The 14,804-nt window shown below is 42.5% G+C and overlaps 1 long non-coding RNA gene across 1 annotated transcript; it reads left to right on the top strand.

Annotated features, from left to right (window-relative positions):
- The first annotated feature begins 8,403 nt into the window (after positions 1-8,403).
- Positions 8,404-11,617, top strand: LOC142741478 (uncharacterized). Its single transcript, XR_012881160.1, has 3 exons — positions 8,404-8,455; positions 9,221-9,358; positions 10,208-11,617. It is a non-coding gene; the product is annotated as an uncharacterized LOC142741478 (long non-coding RNA).
- Positions 11,618-14,804: the final 3,187 nt, after the last annotated feature.

Below are 14,804 nucleotides of genomic sequence, written 5' to 3'. Positions count from 1 at the left end.
TTACCCAAGAAATGCAACTCAATATTTATTGCCCAGGTTCTGCAGTTTTAGGAAATATCCCACATGTGGCTGTAGCGTGCTACTGGACTGAAGCACCGGCCTCAGAAGCAAAGGAGCACATGGTGGATTTTGGGTCTCCTTTTTATTAGAATATATTTTAGGCACCATGTCAGCTTTGAACAGGTCTTGTGGAACTAAAACAGTGGAAACCCCCCAAAAGTGACCCCATTTGGGAAACTACACTCCTCGAGGAATTTATCTAGGGGTGTAGCAAGCATTTTGACCGTCCAGTTTTTTTGCAAAAATTTTTGGAACTAGGCCATGAAAATGAAAATCTAAATTTTTTCAAATAAAATGTAGGTTTAGCTCATTTTTTTTCATTTCCAAAAGAACTAAAGTAGAAAAAGCACCACAACATTTGTAGAGCAATTTCTCCCGAGTAAAACAATACCCCACATGTGGTAATAAACGGTTATTTGGACACACAGCAGGGCTTAGAATGGAAAGAGCGCCATTTGGCTCTTGGAGCTCAAATTTAGCAGGAATGGTTTGCGGAGGCCATGTCGCATTTGCAAAGCCCCCTAGGGGACAGAACAGTGGAAACCCCCAACAAGTGACCCCATTTTGGAAACTACACCCCATGAGGAAATTATCTAGGAGTATAGTGAGCAGTTTGACCCCACAGGTGTTTTACAGAACTTATTGGAAGTTGGCCGTAAAAATGAAAATCTACATTTTTTCAAATAAAATGTAGGTTTAGGTATTTTTTTTTCATTTCCACAAGGACTGAAGGAGAAAAAGCACCATAAAATTAATAAAGCAACTTCTCCCGAGTAAAACAATACCCCACATGTGGTCATAAACGGCTGTTTGGACACACGGTAGGGCTCAGAATGGAACTAGCACCATTTGGATTTTGGATAGTGTCTGGGCGCCATGTCACATTTGCTGAGCCCCTGTAGTACTAGTACAGTGGAAACACCCCAAAAGTGACTCCATTTGGGAAACTGCACCCCCTGAGGAATCATCTAGGGGTATAGTGAAAATTTTGATCCCAAAGGTTTTTTCTGAATTAATTAGAATTAAGCTATGAAAATGAAAATTATTTTTTTTTCCCAACAAGATGTAGTTTTAGATCAACATTTTTCATTTTTACAAGGAATAGAGAAGAAAAAGCACCCCAACATTTGTAAAGTAATTTCTCCCGAGTACGGTAACACCCCATATGTGGTTATAATAGGCTATTTACGTATATGGGAGCATTCAGAAGAAAAGGAGCGGTACTTATCTTTTGGAGCGTAGATTTTGCTGAAATGGTTTGCGGACGCCATGTTGCATTTGCAAAACCCCTGATGTACCAAACAAAAGTGACCCCGTTTTAGAAACTACACCCCTAAAGGCATTTATCAAGGGGTGTAGTGAGAATTTAGACATCACAGGTGTTTTTCAGAAATGAATACGCAGTGGATGGTGCAAAGTGAAAATTGCAATTTTTCCACTGATCTGCCCATTCACCGCACAAAATGTTGTGCCCCTAGAGAATCTTACCCCACAAATTGTTAAGCGGGTTCTCCCGGGTATGGTAATGCCTTACTTGTGGCCATAAATTGCTGTTTGGGCACACTGTAGGGCTAAGAAGGATTAGACTGCCATTTTGAGCATGGATTTTGCTTGGTAACAGTTCTGTTTGGGGTTTTGCTGGTATTTCAGTTTATAATGTGGTGGCATATGTAATCTGTGCGGAGTATATCAGGGGTATATGTAATCTGGATAGATAAACTCTAAGCATATGTTGGTTACAGACTAGGTAAAGTTTGGAGAACCAACTTCCCCCCATATTATATCAAGTAGACTGCTCCATAATTACATAACCATACCGGAGAAAAAGAGCTACAACGTCTAAGTATACAAGAATATATAAATTTTATTAATAGAAAAATGACATACATTTAAAAACACATCATAAGAAGACTCTTGTACTAATACCGTGGTATACAATACAGCATAGGACTAATTCGACAAAAAAGTAGTATGTTAGGGCAGACCCACATTCACTACCCATACAGTAAAGTATATATAATATCACAAGCAAGTGGGTCATGTACTGCTAGTTCTCGATGTCCTAGTGTTTATATGGCAACAATGGATCAGTGCCTGGCCAAAATATAGTGACATAGAGAGACTCAGTACTTATGTGGTAATCAGTTATAGTGATGTTGTCTTACCCATTAAAGAGTGGAGGTTTCACGATATGTCCGTGCTGGAAGGTCCACGGTACAACCCCAATGCGCGTTTCGCTATCTTTGACTTCCTCAGGGGGTACATTAAGCCCATGGTGTTTGTGATCCTTTTATAGTGTGTGCATATAAGAAAATGAATCCATGTTAGCGCCGAGATAGGAGTCGGCGCTTGCACGATGATGCGACCGGAAGAGAGGCATGCCCCACATCCGGCCCCGCATGCTGTAGCGCATATCCGGACTCCCGACGCGTAACGGGAGTTCCGGACATGCGCAGTGCATGTATCGAAGCCGAAGGGGGCAGGCGTCACCACAGGCCGCCCCACCGAGCAAGCGCACGTCATCAAGGAGGTAAGTGGATTCGACAGGAGAAAGATAAAAGGAGATATCAGGATCATAGTACCAGAGTCATAGATGTATACCATACATCGTATTTTAGTAGTTCCACTGGCAGTAATATAGTTACAGAATCGCCTAGATTACAACAGGAATTGTTGGCATATGTAAAATTGCAAAAAGGTGCAAATAAAGAAAGACAGTGATCAATGATGAATAAATGATTAAATATATATACATACGTGATACATGATTATAAGTGATGTGATCAATAAGGACATAATATACAATTAATGTGATTTAGACAAGCAAAAATAATAATAATAATAATAATAAATATAAATAAAAATAATGATAAAAGAAGAAAAATAGAAATTCATATAAATAAAGTGAAACACAAACAAAAAATATACCATAATGTATGATATGTCTATGCATATACTTAGTATTGCATAAGACATAAATTAGAAGTGCTATCAAAAACAAAAAACTTGTGCTAGGTAAAGCGTGTAGATATATGTATATGTAATCTGTGCGGAGTACATCAGGGCATAATAAGAGAGTATAATAATGGGGTAAATAATACAATTATCCATAGATGTGTGTTACGCTGTGAAGCGATCCGTTATGCGCAGGCCGGTGTCACACTGATAAACGGTTTTCTTTCTTATCCCCCTTCTGTAACGCTCTGCACCTTTTGGGGACTTTTTCTCCTTCGTAGTTTGGGAAATATTGCTGGGAAAGTTTTGTGCTGGTATAATACGGGCGCCCTCGCTTCCAGCGGATGTGCTATGTCCCTTCCCTTTCCTAGTTCCTAAATACTAGGTCCCTGAAACTGAAGGAATGTTCCCCTCCGGCCTGCGCATTGAGATGTTTTTTCATCACCGCATTACTAGTGCCATAACTTTTTAATTTTTCAGTTGATTGAGCGGTGTGCGGGCTTGTTTTTTGCGAGACGGGCTGTAGATTTTATTGGTATCATTTTAGAACACATACGACTTTTTGATCACTTTTTATTTCATTTTTTGGTAAAGGAAATTACCAAAAACAAGCAATTCTGGAATAGTTTTTTATTGTTTTTTTTATCGGCATCCACAGTGTGCCCTAAATTACATGTTAGCTTTATTCTGCGGGTCGATACGATTACGGCGATACCAAATTTATATAGTTTTTTTTTATGTATTGCAGCTTTTGCACAATAAAATCACTTTTTTTATAAAATCATTTGTTTTCTGTGTCGCCATTCTAAGACCCATAACTTTTTTATTTTTGTGTGCACGAAACGGTGTCAGGGATTATTTTTTGCGGGACGGATTGTAGTTTTTATTATTACTATTTTGGAGTAAATGTGACTTTTTGATCACTTTTATAGCATTTTTTGGAAGGAGATGTGACCTAAAAACAAAGATTCTGGCGTTGTTTTTCATGTTTTTTTTTTACAGCGTTCACCGTGCAGGATAAATTACATAATAGTTTTGTAGTTTGGGTCGTTACATAAGCGGCGATACCAATTATGTATAGTTTTTTTTACGTATTGCGGCTTTTGCACAACAAAATCACTTTTTTTATAAAATCATTTGTTTCCTGTGTCGCCATATTCTAAGACCCATAACTTTTTTATTTTTGCGTGCACAAAGCGGTGTCAGGGATTATTTTTTGCGGGACGGATTGTCGTTTTTATTAGTACTATTTTGGAGTAAATGTGACTTTTTGATCACTTTTTATAGCATTTTTTGGAAGGAGATGTGACCTAAAAACAAAGATTCTGGCGTTGTTTTTCATGGTTTTTTTTTACGGCGTTCACCGTGCGGGATAAATTACATAATAGTTTTGTAGTTTTGGGTCGTTACGGACGCGGCGATACCAATTATGTATAGTTTTTTTAATTTTTACGGTTTTTCCCATAATAAAAGACTAACTATGGGAAAAAAGTCAGTTTAGCTTTATTTTTATTTGAAATGTGTGTGTTTTTATTGTTTTACCACATTTTTATTATCTTTTTTTTACTTTTCTGACTTGTCCCACTAGGGGACATGAGGGCCTGATGCCCCGATCGCTACTCTAATACACTGCACTACATACGAAGTGCAGTGTATTAGCGCTGTCAGTTATTCAATGACAGCAAGCCCATGTGGACACGCCGAAGTCGGGTCCTCATGGGCTCCCGTACAAGGCAGACTCGGACGCCATTTTCTGGCGTCCGATTGCCACAGCAACCCAGCGATTGCATCACTGGGTTGCCGCTCTATTGAGCGCAGCATCTGAGGGGTTAATCTGCCGGATCGGAGAATAGCTCCGGTCCTGGCAGTTACAGGAGGGTGCCAGCTGTATAATACAGCTGTCACCCCGCGGTGATGGTGCCGGCTCTGCTTCTGAGCACGCACCATCACTGCGCCGTACATGTACGGCGCTTTGCGGGAAGCACCTCCCGACAGCGCCGTACATGTACGGCGCATGTCGGGAAGGGGTTAAAAACTGGATATCCAGGCAAAAGCTTTGAAATAGGGACTAAATAGGACAAACCTTAAAGAAGCTCTGTCACCAGATTCTCAAATCCCTATCTCCTATTGCATGTGATCGGCGCTGCAATGTAGATAACAGTAACGTTCATTTTTGGCCAAGTTATGAGCTATTTTATATATATGCAAATGAGCTTTGAAATGGACAATTGGGCGTTTTTTTTTCGTTATGTCCAACTGGGCGTGTATTGTGTTTTTAGCTGGGCGTGTTTACGTGTATGACGCTGACCAATCAATGACCAGTCAGCGTCATACACTCATCTCCATTGATTTACACAGCAGCGATGTGCAGCCGCATACACAGAGATTAACGTTAATCGAGTGTCCTGATAATGAATACACATGACCTCCAGCCTGGACGTCATGTGTATTCAGAATCCTGACACTTCTGAATCTTTTCTGTGAGATTCCAGCAAGCCACGCGTAATCTTGCGAGATTACGGAGGTAAACGAGATTTCGTTTCCCTTGCTGGAAATCTCAAAGAAAAGAGTCAGAAGTGTCAGGATTCTGAATACACATGACGTCCAGGGCCTCCTGCCCTCAAGTCCCCTAGTGGGACAAAGTAATAAAGTTAAAAAAAAGTTACAAAAAAGGTGTAAAAATAAGAAAATAAAAGTTTTAAAAGTGAAAAAATCCCCTTTTTTTTCCCTTATCAGTCATTTATTATTAATAAAAATATATAAATAAATAAACTATACATAATTGGTATCGCCGCGTCCGTAACGGCCTGAACTACAAAATTGTTTCGTTATTTATCCCGCGCGGTGAACGCCGTAAAAGAAAATAATAATAAACCGTACCAAAATCACAATTCTTTGGTCACTTCACCTCCCCAAAAGTTTATTAAAAATAGATCAAAAAGTCGCATGTACCTAAAAATGGTAATGATGGAAACTACAGTTCGTTACGCAAAAAATAAGTCCTCGCACGGCTTTATTGATGGAAAAATAATAAAGTTCTGGCTCTTAGAATAAGGTAACACAAAAAGTTAATGATTTTTTACAAAACGTATTTTATTGTGCAAACGCCATAAGACATAAAAGAACTATAAACATCTGGTGTCACCGTAAGGCCGGGTTTATACGAGCGTGTGCGTTTTGCGCAAGCAAAAAACGCGGTGTTTTGCGTGCGCAAAAGGCACTTAACAGCTCCGTGTGTCAGCCCTTTATGATGCGCGGCTGCGTGGTTTTCGCGCAGCCGCCATCATTATGACACTCCGTTTGGATGTTTGTAAACAGAAAAGAACGTGGTGCTTTTCTGTTTTCATTCATCCTTTACAGTGCTGTTGCGCGAACCACGCTTGTCCCACGGAATTGCTTCCGTGCGACATGCGTGATTTTCACACACCCATTGACTTCAATGGGTGCGTGAGGCGCGAACAGCGCACAAATATAGGACGTCGTGCGTTTCACGGAGCGGACATACGTTGCGTGAAAATCACGCACCTGTCTGCACGGCCCCATAGACTAACATAGGTCCCTGCGACGCGCGTTGCACGGACGTATAACAAGCTCGTGTAAATGAGCCCTAATCGTATCGCCCCATAGAATAAAGTGAATATGTCATTTATAGCGCACGGTGAACGCTGTAACAAAAATAGAATAAAAAAACAATAGTAGAATTGCTATTTTTTAGTCACCACGCCACCTAAAAATAGAATCAAAAAGCCGCATGCACCCCAAGAAAACTACAATGAATTCCTCAAGGGGTCTAGTTTCCAAAATGGGGTCACCTTTTGGGGGTTTCCACTGTTTTGGTACCACAAGACCTCTTCAAACACTGTTTAAACCCTTAATGACCGGGCCATTTTGCACGTTAATGACCAAGGATTATTTTTTGTTTTTTCACGGTCGCATTCCAAGTGTCGTAACTTTTTTTTTATTCCGTCGACATAGCCGTATAAGGGCTTGTTTTTTGCGGGACGAGTTGTATTTTGTAATTGTACCATTTTTAGATGCTTATAATATATTGATTAACTTTTATTAACTTTATTTTCGGAGAGTATTGAAAATAAGCAGATATTACAGCATTGATTTTCAAGTTATAAGTTTACGCCGTTTACTATGCAGCGTAAATAACATGTTAACTTTATTCTATGGGTCGGCACAATTACGGGGATACCAAATATGTAGAGGTTTTATATGTTTTCCTATGTTTGCACAATAAAAAGCCTTTTAGAAAAAAATTACTTGTCTTTCCATCGCCGCATTCCAAGAGCCGTAACGTTTTTATTTTTCCGTCGATGTGGCCGTATGTGGGCTTGATTTTTGCGGGACAATGTGTAGTTTTCATTAGTACTATTTTGGGGTACATAGGACTTATAGATTAATTTTTATTTAATTTTTTATGGGGGGAATGGGAGAAAAGAGCGAATTTTGCCGTTGTTTTTTGCGTTTTTTTGGGACGCCGTTCATTCGGCGGTTTAATTAATGTGTTAATTTTATTGTTCAAGTTGTTACGATCGCGGGGATATCATATATGTGTATGTGTTATTTGTTTTGACACTTTTACTAAATAAAACCACTTTTTGGGCAAAAAAAGTAGTTTTATTTTATTTTCACTGTAATTTTTTATTTTTTTTTCACCAACTTTATTTAACGGATTGACATTTTTTTTTTTAGTCCCACCAGGGGACTTCACTATGCGATGTGCTGATCGCATATATAATGCTTTGGTATACTTAGTATACCAAAGCATTATTGCCTGTCAGTGTAAAACTGACAGGCAACCTGTTAGGTCATGCCCCCGGCATCGCCTAACAGGCAGATGCTGAAGACAGACCTGGGGGTCTTTGTTAGACCCCCGCTGCCATGGAAACCCGACGGCGACCCGCGATTTCTTTGCGGGGGCGCCTTTGGGGTGACAGAGGGAGCTCCCTCCCTCTGTCAAACACATTAAATGCCGCTGTCACTATTGACAGCGGCATTTAATGGGTTAAACTGCCGGAATCGGAGCGCGCTTCGATTCCGGCAGTTGCAGCAGGAGCCAGGCTGTGTATAACAGCCGTGCTCCTGCCGCTGATCGCGTGGGTATAGTGACAGTACCCGCACGATTACAGGACGGATATATCCGTCCTCCTGCGCGAACTAGCAGCTGCTGAGGACGGATATATCCGTCCTTTCGGCGTTAAGAGTTTAAAAACGCAGATATCCAGTGATTTCAGCTTGTGCTATCAGTAATAGAATGAGAGCCCCAAAATGAAGACTGAGATTTCAGAAGTTAGTAGAGCTGGGTGTAGTAGGCGGAGCAAGTGCACTGCTGCATGCACATTGCATGCTGGGACTAGAGCAGTGCATGCAGGGAGGAGAAACACAGGAAGAGAAGAGGAATGAACTTACTGAGCAAAACAAACCTCTCAAGGTAAACAATAGGGAGTAATGTTACTAAAACCATTTATTATCAAGAAAAAGATAGTCAGAGTGCACTAATATATTAATAGAGGCACGTTGCATTGATTTAAAAAAAAAAAAAAAAAAAAAAGGATTGGAAAACCCCTTTAATACATTGCCCACAACTGTATTCAGCACATTGCTACCAATGTCCATGATTGTGACTGTTACCTCTCCCTGCTTTAGAAGTTACAATAGGACCCCACCCCTTTCACCACAGAAGACATAGCACATCCGTGCTCCCCTTAACAGTTGGTGCAGCTGTACCCCTCAAAGAGTAATCACAGCAATGTCCGTGCTCTCCCCCAAGTTGTAAAGCAATGTTACCCCCTCGACCACATTGCCTACCCATTAGGGATCTCAGGCTGTCTAAGCAGGGGAGCCACTGACTGGATGTCAGGTCTCCTTTAAGTATCCCATAAAGCACACTGAGTGGGTTCCTGATATGAGTGGTCGAGGGAATCACATGGGAGGGAGGGTTTAAGATTATATAAGTGAGGTTACTTCCTGTAGTGAGCCTCTTTCCCGCTTTCCAGACAGAGTTAAGGAACCTCTACAGCTAGTGAAGCTTTACAGAGGAATCATCACTCTAATATGGCAGAGCAAGCGCTGCTGGCGCTTTTAAAAGAGAAAATAGCGAAGGAAGGATCAGCCTGGCTAACCCCGCTCCTACGAGGTGGGTCTGAGCAAATGGATGGTTGTTAATGACGTTGCTGATGCTCTGTCTCGTTTTCAGTGGCTTCGTTTCAGGACATTGCATCCTCGGGCGGATCAGGAGGGGTACGACTGCCCGCCATCTCTTTGGGACCTGCCAGGGAGCAGCTGACACCGCTGCTGCAGAATTCTCTGGCAACAACTACGTGGAACTGCCATGGTAAGGCATGGTCTGAATGGCTGTCACATGCAAATGCGACTGAGGTAATGTCCCCGGAGTCATGTTATGTGATCACGTTGCGGTATTTAGGTTCTTTAAGGGAAAAAGGCATGTCGGCAGCGGTGGTTCAAAAGCGCTTATCAGGGGTTGCGTTTGCGCTAAAGATGTTGGGGGTGGAGGACGTCACCAAGCGTTTTGTTTTTGCGCAAATGTTAAAAGGTTGGAGGAAGGAAAGGAAGACATCGGACGGCCGTCGTCCAGTGTCTTTTATTTTGCTACGGCGATTGGCGGACGCGGCGACATCAGTTTGTTCTTCCGTTTTTGAAGCATGCTTATTTTCATGCGCTTTTGCGCTTGCTTTTTTCGGGGCACTGCGCGTTAGTGAATTAGTCTCCACCTCGCGGTCATGTCCGTCGGGCTTGTTGGCGGACGACGTAGTGGCACTGTCGGATTAGATAAAAATTCGGGTGCGGCGGTCAAAAACAGATGTGTTGGGAAAAGGGGTGTGGTTAACCATCTTTGCCCTAGATTCAAAATTTTGCCCGGTAAGGGTGGTGAAGAGTTACATGGCGTTGCGCCCACAGGGGGGTAGTTTCTTGTCACATAAGGATGGCTCTCCTTTGTCAAAATTTCAATTTTCTTCCATTTTTAAAAAATGCTTGGTCTCGGTGGGTTTGCCTCCTTCTGAGTTCGGGACCCATTCGTTCCGCATCGGGGCCGCCACAATGGCGGATGTGGCGGGTTTGACGGAGGTGGAAATTAAAAATTTGGGAAGATGGAAATCGGGTTGTTTTAAGAGTTACATTCGTCCTCATTTGTTAACCTGTTGAATTTTATATGTTTCTGCAGATGTTCGTAGACCGGTGGTTTGGTTTATCGGTCATTCGTATATTTATTGGGCGGCTCAGAGGGCGTCTTGCCGACCTGGAGGGCTGGATCTTGGCTTCAAAGATGCGGATGTGTACTGGAGGGGCATCAGAGGCCTAAAATGGCTGCAAGTCCTTCCGGAGGTGGTGGCTGTGAGCAGAATGTCACAATCTCCAACGGTCGTGGTGATACACGCAGGTGGCAATGACCTTTGCTCAACGAGGGTAGCGGAGCTGATTTCCATTATGCGGTCGGACTTTGATCGCTTCGCGGCCTTTTTTACGGATCTGGTGGTAGTGTGGTCCGAAGTAGTTCCGAGGGTTTTATGGAACGGAGCTAGGAACAACGCGTCCCTGGAACGGACCAGGCGGCTTTTGAACGTCAGGGTATCGCGGCATGTCAGGGGTCAAGGTGGTGTAGTCCTCAGGCATAGGCAGTTGGAAGGTGACAACAGGGGTTTAATGTTGCAAGACGGGGTCCACTTGAACGACATTGGCCTGGACATTTTCCTTTCAGGTTTGCAGGACGCCGTCGATAGGGCATTGTTTTTGCTTAGGGGGTGGGACGGAGCGCGGTGTAGGAATACACCCGTCTCTGCTTGGCGTGTTCGGAGGCTCTTGTTCCGTTTTGTTGAAGGGAATGTGTAAGACGGCTCACCTGGCAAAACAACAAAGACATGCCCACCGCGGGGGCGGTGGCACGGCATGCGAGGTGATCGTCATCCAGAACATCAAGTTAATGAATGTCAATGAACGGACAAGGTTTCCTTTTGTTATATTGTTAATAAAAGCTGTGGCCACCCCCCACTTTATTCCACAAAGATGACTATGTGTTTTTTCTATAGTAAGTATTTAAGTAACACTCAGTAGCACGGGAAGGTACATACAGCCTTAGGGATCTCAGACTGTCTAAGCAGGGGAGCCACTGACTGGATGTCAGGTCTCCTTTAAGTATCCCATAAAGCACACTGAGTGGGTTCCTGATATGAGTGGTCGAGGGAATCACATGGGAGGGAGGGTTTAAGATTATATAAGTGAGGTTACTTCCTGTAGTGAGACTCTTTCCCGCTTTCCAGACAGAGTTAAGGAACGCCCGCCCGCCCGCCCTTCTTTTTTATTGAGAAGTTAGAAGCATTTATGGCTTTGTGTTGTATGACTTTGTATTGATAAGATTTGGTCTCCATTTGTCACAGCTGGTGTGTTCGGAGGCTCTTGTTCCGTTTCGTTGAAGGGAATGTGTAAGACGGCTCACCTGGCAAAACAACAAAGACATGCCCACCGCGGGTGCGGTGGCACGGCATGCGAGGTGATCGTCATCCAGAACATCAAGTTAATGAATGTCAATGAACGGACAAGGTTTCCTTTTGTTATATTGTTAATAAAAGCTGTGGCCACCCCCACTTTATTCCACAAAGATGACTATGTGTGTTTTTTCTATAGTAAGTATTTAAGTAACACTCAGTAGCACGGGAAGGTACATACAGTCTGTGCATGATTGTGACTACTACACCTCCTTCCCTCAGAAGTCCAAGAAGGGCCCCACCCCCTTTTCCCAGCAGTCACAGCAGAGCATTTTACCCAGTAATCACAGCAATGCTCCCCTTCCCCATGCAGTCACAGCAGGACTCACTTGTCAACATACTTATTTAAGCAATAAAAAATATATAATAGTGCCACATTTAGTATTTGCTCATCTATATACGTAGAAGAATCCAGGTTGGAGAATCAGAAGAGATCTCTTCTTACAGTGTGAAGAAACATTTCCACTGAAATTTTATTTAATAAAAAGGATACCTGGTCGTCATATTATATTTTTTTTTAAAGGTTTTATTTAAAGTTTTTGTTACAAACAAATGAACAGTTTACAACTGTGGAATTGCATTGCAATAACAAGTAAGCAGTATTGTCCGGTGTTATAATATATTCAAATTAGTAGCCGTCAGGAATACTCATCTCCAACCAGTTACATTGGTACAGTTCCAGAAAACATTCCTATCAAACATACACACAACACGTAGACATGACTGTGGGCACCCCCCACCTGTGAACCTAGTATGTGTACTGTGACCTTATTCTGTCTCAGGCATTGCAAGCCAGAAAGACCAAACCTTATTGAACTTATGTGGGCATTTCCTAGACATATAAAGGATTTTTTATAAAAAGGCACATATTTATTTGCCATAACTAGCCAATAACAATGGCTCATTAGTTGTTTTCCACTCCATTATTGTAATGTCCGCGACCGCAGACTCCTCTCATCCTGCCAACGCTTTCCTTCCCGGAGATGCCAGCACATGCGGCCGTCCTGGTCTGCAGTGAGCACTAGGGTGTGCGTGCGAGCTCAGTCCTGGCCTTAAAGGGCCAGCGCGCACACATGTTTAGAATTGTCTAATCACCCTGGAGTATAAAAAGGGCCCTGCCCCTTCACTCACTGACTGAGTGTAGGGAGATATCTCCCTGCTCTGCAAATAGTTTTGAATAATATCTGTGTCTTAAGGACGCAGATACTATTGAATGTGGCCGCTGTAGCAGCCATAGCAGCTTTTAGCGACACCACCGGGCATGGAGGGACCCGTGATATGGGGCGGTATGGGCCCCCTCATGCAGCAGGCCCTGTAGCAGCCCCGATGGCAGTTTCAGCGGTAGTTACGCCGCCTCCCAGAAACACGCTCCCTCTAGAATCAGAATCCCCGGCCAGATTTCGGCAAAGCTCTGGCCGGGGACTCCACTCCTGGAGAAGCCATGACGGCAGCGTCAGCACCCGGCAGCTGAGTGCCCCCCCCCAAGGTTAGTGGGCCCTGGCACTTGCCCGAGTTTGCCAGGTGGTGACGTAGAGGCAACACGTCAAAAACAGGCATCCCAGTTTGACACCAATTTTCTGCATCCTAACCGGGGTGTAGTAAGCCCTGTGTGTGAATCAGTATTGCATGAGAATATCCTGAGAGTTCACTACTGTGGGCAAAAAAGAGTCAATTACTTCTTCCGGGTCAGCATCTCCTAGCTCTGGCAATTCTTCACTCCATTTAGATGGGGCTTTATAAAATGGCTTGGCCACTCTAGAATGTTGAGGATTTTTTAAGGTCAGGAGATTAAAGAAGAGACTCCAACTTAGAGGAAGCCATCGCCCCTTCCAACTGTGCATAAATTGCATGGCAAAGCTGGAAGTATTGAAATAGTGTAGAAGTAGGCAGCCCCAGTGAAACCTGCAGGGTTGCAAAAGTGAGAAATGTCATAGAGTCAGGGAATAGTTGACCGCGGTGTTTCAGACCCTTGCTTGAGGCAGAATCTGCCTGCTGTATGATCTAATGAGTGCAGAATGTGGGAATTATGCCACCATGGAATATGAGGAGATAGTTCAGAAGCATCTAATCCAAGTAAAACTCTAGCCACTGTCCACCACCTCCAACGGGAGAAGGCGGAACCTGTTATGTTGGTTTTTAACTGATTGGCACAATCAACATACTTCAATATCCTTGGTGAAGTAGTAGTAATAAAGCGCTCTATCAAACAATAATTTGCCATAAAATACAGATTACATGATGCGCAGCTCTCTATTACTATTCTATTTATAACAGTGCAATGATTCTAATCAAACAGGGAAGGTCATACTCAACATTGAAAGTTCAGCGCCCTTACATCTTAAGAGAAAGAAGTAAATTGTGTTCCTGTTCGAGTACTTTCTAAGCGCACCTCGTTTTTGGAATCATTAAAAAAAAAAATTGGAATCATAAAAAATTTGTTTATGTGCTATACCTGAGGGTGAATCATAATGGTGAAGAAGCATGTTCTATTCTACTCTCTTAAGACCAGGAGCCATAACTGATTTACACAGGGCATTGTGTAGTGGAATACATATGTGGAGCTCACGGTTATGCCTGACCCTAGTGTCGAATCACTGTAAAATTAATCACCTGTGTTCCAGCTGACATTTTCTAATACACTTTATTAAATGAAAGCGCTAGGCAGATTTTCTGTTGTGGGTGACTGGCACACTTTGTCTGGGTTTACATTGTCTCGGTGAGAAGGATGAACAAGATCATGGCACAAGCAGAATAGGGTGAACATGGGTTCGAAAAGTGTTTAACGGATCTTTGAAATACATTAATTAATGCAGCACTGGGGAAAAGATGAAACAGGCACAAAGGTGTAGGGGGAGGAGGGAGAGGCGATTAAATAGTGTCATATGACCTCAAACAGTCTCCATATATAAGAATAGAGAATATTGCTCTATATCTTGGAACAAGTGAGTTTATAATTGAAAATTTGTATGTGGTGGATTATGATGAGTATATGTTGGCCCAATCTCTTGTTGTAGATTTATGACATACTAGCTACGTGGGCCATATTAGCCATTCGTCTTTTTGATTGGTGAAATGGAAATATACAAGACCTTAATAAACAATTGGCTTAGGTCAATTACAGAAAATGAAGTTGAATAAACTCTGCGATATCCCAAACGAATCACTTTGTAAAACATATTAACAAAAGTAGGACTCAAGAACTGTGTGACCAGCAACAAATTTGGCGATTTTATTTTTATTTTTATAAATTTAGATCACTGCTACCGAAACTGTGAGGCA

The sequence above is a fragment of the Rhinoderma darwinii genome, chromosome 2 (assembly GCF_050947455.1).
Source record: "Rhinoderma darwinii isolate aRhiDar2 chromosome 2, aRhiDar2.hap1, whole genome shotgun sequence".
Lineage (NCBI taxonomy): Eukaryota > Metazoa > Chordata > Amphibia > Anura > Rhinodermatidae > Rhinoderma > Rhinoderma darwinii.
This window is presented reverse-complemented; position numbering and strand designations above follow the sequence as displayed.